The sequence below is a fragment of the Myotis davidii genome, unplaced genomic scaffold (genome assembly GCF_000327345.1).
Source record: "Myotis davidii unplaced genomic scaffold, ASM32734v1 scaffold327, whole genome shotgun sequence".
Lineage (NCBI taxonomy): Eukaryota > Metazoa > Chordata > Mammalia > Chiroptera > Vespertilionidae > Myotis > Myotis davidii.
In genome coordinates, this window is record NW_006298628.1 from 990783 (window position 1) to 996942 (window position 6160).

The following is a 6160-nucleotide window of genomic DNA, read 5'->3' on the forward strand; positions in this document are numbered from 1 at the left end:
GTTACCAAAATAGTTTTCAACAGTGTGCTTCTAGTACTTACGATTTATTTTAAGTTACTTTAAAAAACTATCTTAAGCCCGGCCGGTGTGGCTCACTGTAGAGTGTCAACCCATGAACCAGGAGGTACCGGTTTGATTCCTGATCAGGGCATATGTCCTGGTTGCGGGCTGGATCTCCAGTAGGGGGTGGGCAGGAGGCAGCCAATCTGTGATTCTCTCTCATCATTGATGTTTCCCTCTTTCTCCCCCTCTCCCTTCCTTTATCTGAAACCAATAAAAACATATTTTTAAAAAGGATTATCTTAAGACACACCTTTGTAATTATATATGTACAGATGTTGTACTAAATGGTCTTTTGCTTTTATTTTAAAACATTAACGAAACCAAATTATCTCGTTTCAAACTGGTTCTGAAAGCCTTTCTTGAAGAAATCAAAGTATATTTTAGTTTTAAATAAAAACTCACATTTTAGAAGCTTAAGCAATTATGGGTGAACTTACATTTCCTTTTAGTGTTGCTGTTAGTTTTGAACATGTTTAAATTTCACAGTAACCAGAAAAAGCCATTTTAAAAATGGCTCAGAAGAATTTCTGGAGCTTCTCTATGAATTAAATCTTGTTATACTAAACTAGAGGCCCAGTGATCCGGGCTGATCCGGGCTGTCTCGCCCAGTCCTGATCTGGGCCGATCGGGGCCGCCAGCCATGGGAAAGGACCATGGGAGGTTGGCTGTGGGAGTGCACTAACCACCAGGGGGCAGCTCCTGCAGTGAGTGTCTTCCCCGTGGTGGTCAGTGCGCATCATAGCAACCGGTCATTTGGTTGACCAGTTGTAATGGTCGCTTAGGCTTTCATATATATATATATATTTACTATTTAGATTTTGGATTAGTTAGAATTTGGTTGGATCAAATATTAATGAACTCTTGGTTTTTTGGAGGTTTCGATTGGGCTAAAAGTCTTGTCATTAATGGTATTTGACTTGTAAATAATAAAGCACTACTAATCATTTCTCAATATTTGAGTTTTAAGATACCTTAGAAGAAAACATTGAGCTGGGAGGCAGCCCATGTCTACAGGCTATTTGAAATTATGGGTCTAATTTCTTCTTTAAGCATGTTAAGTCATTTGACTGAGATGGCTCAGTTTCTTCATCTGCAAAATGGGTATAGTGATCTCAATATAATTCCTCGGGGAACTAATCACCTTGCTATGAAGAGTTGTCATTGAATTAATGGAGCATGTTCTTAGGGGCTTACATATTTAGAAGCCATGATGTTCAGAATTTTGTCCATGTTTGTTGCCCTTTGAAATCAGAAAAGTAAATGACCATAACTGTTTATTTTATCAACATTTCGCTGTCCAGTCTATTCTTTGCACCAGCAGAATTCAATACAAGTTCTACAGTAATATCCTAGAAGCTACTCTATTCATGTTTCAGTAATAAATACCACTGAGTTTGTAATTCTAGTTTTGAGGTGCTGAGAGGAAAACCAGTGTTTCAGCATTCTTTTTCATGCAATCAGCAAATTGATTTAAACCCAGTATACGAGTTGATGCTCCTTGTGGGAGCAGCCAACAACGTTGGCTGAAGCACCCATGCTGCTGTGAAAAGTATTGAAATGGTTGTTCCTATTTAAATGACACTGGCTCAGAAATAGGAGCCATTAAAATGCAGCTCTGGTGGTAGATGTGTCATATGGGTAATGGCGCTGGCTTTATTTTACTGCAGGTAGAAAAGAAGAGGAGGTTTGCTTTGCAGAAGGGAAAAACATTGAGGACTTGGAAGGAAAAACACATTCCGTCTGGCATTATGAGTACTTTACTTCACTGGTAAAATATGACCAGTGTGCAGAACAGAGAACAGGTGTAAAATATTTTTAGACAAACCTTGGCATATATTGTAGGTCGCATCCCTTCTGTATACACACTCCTGTAAGCATTTCAAAGATAATTGTGGAAAAACCACATTCACAGAAGAAGCCAGACATTGCGTTTATGGTGGCTGCTTTTTTTTGTGTGTGCTGAGTGTTAAAGTCGAACATAAACTTCCTTCCCAGCCATGAGGTGGCAGCTATTTTTAAATGCCGGTTCTCTGCATGCCCTTCGACAGCTCTTCTCCTCCTCCCTGGTGCTGTTGAGAGCTGGGGGGCATGGCAGCGTGAAGGCTGGGCGGTGATGTCCCCCTCCACCAGATTCAGATTTCAAACAGTTCCTTATTCCTTTCAGCTAGGAAGAAACGTGGCACGCATGGGCTCGGTGTCAGTCTCGCCTGGTTTCTAGCAAATGGGTATAAATCGATGCCTCCTGGCTCCTGTTAGAAAGGAATACATACCAAGTACTGTCAGTGTGGTTGGAGAAACAGAATCAGGGTACCCCACAAATTTTGCCCATTTTAGTCCAGAGTCCAGATGGCCTAGGACAGTGGTTCTCAACCTTCTGGCCCTTTCAATACAGTTCCTCATGTTGTGACCCAACCATAAAATTATTTTCGTTGCTACTTCATAACTGTAATGTTGCTACTGTTATGAACCGTCATGTAAATATCTGACATGCAGGATGGTCTTAGGCGACCCCTGTGAAAGGGTCGTTTGACCGCCAAAGGGGTCACGACCCACAGGTTGAGAACCGCTGGCCTAGGACATAGGTTCAGTCATGGCAGGCACAGTCCCTTTTCTGTTCTGAACTAAATGCCGGCACCCCGCCACCATCCATAAAGCCACTGCTAGTAAGGATGAAGGCTGGGCTTCAGAGTTGTTTTGTAGGGAGCGGGGCACGCCTGTACTCTTCTCACGCTGGTTCCATCCAGATCTGCCTACTCCCCTCAGAGCTCTTTCCCCAAAACAGGAATCCTCCTTGTTGTGTAAACTACCTGCCGTTCCGAAGTTCCCTAGAGCCCTGGTGACTGGCTGTCAGCTCGCTCTGTTTCGGGGAAACATGATGGGGATCGCTAAACCATTTCAGCGCAATGCCTAAGGTAGCTGCAATCCCCGGGAAGCTTCCTGGCAACGGAGGTGTCACCAGAGGCCCTTTAACTATAAGGACTTTGTGAACAGCCCGGTGTTCACACCGGCTAGGAAGGGTTTTATCTGGGGAAATGGCCTCTTTCTGAATTTTACAAAAGATTGTAGGAAAGGAAGGAAACTTGTTCTTGGAACAAGGAGGCTCTTGTTCATCATCTGAACCACGAGAGTTAAAAGAACTTTCTAGGTTCAGTGTAGAAGGGATGAGGGTAGAGGGATGCAGGTGAGGCTTTCTCACGCACCCCACCCTGCACTCCCAGAGCCTCTGCCAGAGGAGAAGGTCAGGCAGCAGGTAGGAAAGGGGTTTCTTTCCTGAGGTCCCAGAAAGGAACAGTGAAGAGGGGTCCCCTGTCTACACTGCCTGGGGCTTGTCCTGGGGATCAGTTCTCCTCTACGGAGGCTTTGCGGTTGAGACCAGACAAGCACCCCTTCCCAGGCGCACCACACTGTCTGCTGGCTGTGTGTTTGCTTCCAACTGCGAAGGCGGGCAGGTGGCTGGCTGCACCCACGCCGCGCACACTGCCTATTGGAGTGACCGTGGTTTTCACACTCTCAGCCTCAGGGAGTCCAGAGAAGGCTCAATAATGATACGTAGTATTTACTATGCGCTTAGATATGATTCTAAACACATTTTTTAACCCAAATTTCCTAAGAACCTTAGGTTGTGCTGTTCTCCTCATTTACAGATAAAGAAATGGATACGGACAGCTTCTTTTTCATATTTTTTTTTTATTGATTTCAGAGAGGAAGGGAGAGGGAGAGAGAGATAGAAACATCAATGGTGAGAGAGAATCATTGATCGGCTGCCTCCTGCATGCCCCCTACTGGGGCTGAGCCCACAACCCAGGCATGTGCCCTTGACTGGAATCAAACCCAGGCCCCTTCAGTCCCCAGGCTGATGCTCTATCCACTGAGCCAAACCAGCTAGGGCGTGCAGACAGCTTCTGACAGAGTAATGGCCAACAGAGCCAGGATTGGAACTGTGGGATTCTGTTTCCAAAGTCCATGGTCCTTAACCATTCATTAGCCTCTCCTTGGCAACCTCAGTAGGAAAGAACCTATTGGTTATTGAGGAGAAGTGATCTAAAGTGCACTTTGTGCCAACGTTCCCTCCCCCGAATGCCCAGCATGGCCCTGAAAAGGGTGGTTTGCTCGGCAACCCCGGGCTCATTTTAATACCATCCTCTGCCCGGCACAGGCAGGAAAGGGAAATTTGTTGCAAAAACACAGGGGAATCAGATCTCAGAGCTTGAGGGCTCTGTGCTTGTTTTATTTACCCACATCACTACTACTGTGGGGCACTCAGGTTCTCTGAGATGATCTTGACATAACTGAACTCTTTCAGCAAAAGACAGGTTGACTTGTAGCTGGTCTGAAGTCAGATTCTCCACAGGTCCCCCAGTGATCTCAAACCCAGTGAGATATCATTTAAAACAATGCCTGTAGTCATTCACTCAACACATTTATTGAGCCTGCACGGGGTTCGGGGCTGGTGGTGATATAGATAAACCTTTAGGAGCTCACATTCTAGCAAAAGATAACACACCCGCCCAAGTCATCAGAGACAGAGAATGTGACGGTGTGAATAAACAGGGGTACAGATCACGCCCACCTGCGGGGTCTAGATGGGGGAGGAGTTATCAGGGCATGAAAAATGGGTCATCGGGGGGAGCATGGGCGCCCTCCTTTTTTCATCTGATGTGGCCACAGTGGGAAGGACGTGGGCTGCTGATCCCTGGGGGAAAAGGCAGAGGAAATCAGAATTAGATGCTCTGCTGCTGGCCCGTCACTCCCAGGAGGGGCTGCCTTTGGGCCATTTCGGTGTTTTTCGCTGCTCCAAGCTTTGTGCAGAACCATTGGGACAGAGGTGGTCTGGGGCGTTTTTATTCATCTGACCCCAGGGTGGGAAGGAGAGGTCGGGTGAGAAGGCAAAGGGAAGACGTGCTGGTGGTGATGGAGGGGAAGGGATGGCTCTGACTCCATCGTTCAAGACCGAGTTTCAGGCTAATGCTTGTCCTAGAAACCTCCTCAGGCTAGAAGCTCCCTCTAGGGGTCACCTCATTTGGTTTCCTACCTTGAGAGACAACACTTTTTGTTTTTTCAGTTTTCAGGGTTCACAGCAGGTCGAACCCTTCCAGAAGTTGGTGTCAGTGGGATGTGTGTTTACGACACCAACTCAGGACACCCCCAAATCACTCCCACGAGTCTCCTCTTCCCCTCCCCCACACCACACTCTAGACTTGGCCAAGGTAACAAGTCTTTTCAGAACTCAACTGTTCTGTTTACTAGTTTATTTTTATTTTGGGGATGCTTAGAAATATCTTTCCATTTTGAGCATAACTCAAGAGTGAGACTTTGGAGGGAAAGCTTTGGGAGGGAATCTATGCCAGAAATGAACAATCCCAAATAACTTTTCCCCTGGGCCACTTCCCGTGGGCAATGCCCTTCCCAGGGCTCCCATAAGTTTCTTTGGTGGCTGAGCCCTATGTCATCGACTGAAAATACTGCCGCAAGCTGGCCAAGCCCCTTCATGTGACCTGGGACCATTCAGAGGACATCACTTGCTTTGAAACAGAAAACACCAGCACCTGATCCATGTCTCAACTTCACCAGCAGGGACGGAGGTCCAGGCTCCACCATTCCCCCTCCAGACTCCTTGGCAACTACCAAGAGCTCAGTAAGAATATTCTATAGTCGCCGAAACCGGTTTGGCTCAGTGGATAGAGCGTCGGCCTGCGGACTGAAAAGTCCCAGGTTCGATTCCGGTCAAGGGCATATACCTGGGTTGCGGGCACATCTCCAGTAGGAGATGTGCAGGAGGCAGCTGGTCGATGTTTCTCTCTCACTGATGTTTCTGACTATCTCTCTCCCTTCCTCTCTGTAAAAAAATCAATAAAATATATTTTAAAAAAGAATATTCTATAGTAGTTACAGGGGCTTCATCAAGTCTCCAGATAAAATCACACGCAGTCACCCTGGGCAAGGAGGAACGTGGGCTTTGGGGTCAGATTTCAAATTGAATCCCAAGCTCACCCTTGAACAGGGATGGCCTGTCAAACCTTCTCCGCCTCAGAGTTCCTATCCGGAAAGTCCTGCTTGTCATGGTCAGTGTGAGGGTTATATAAGGTGCATCAAGCAT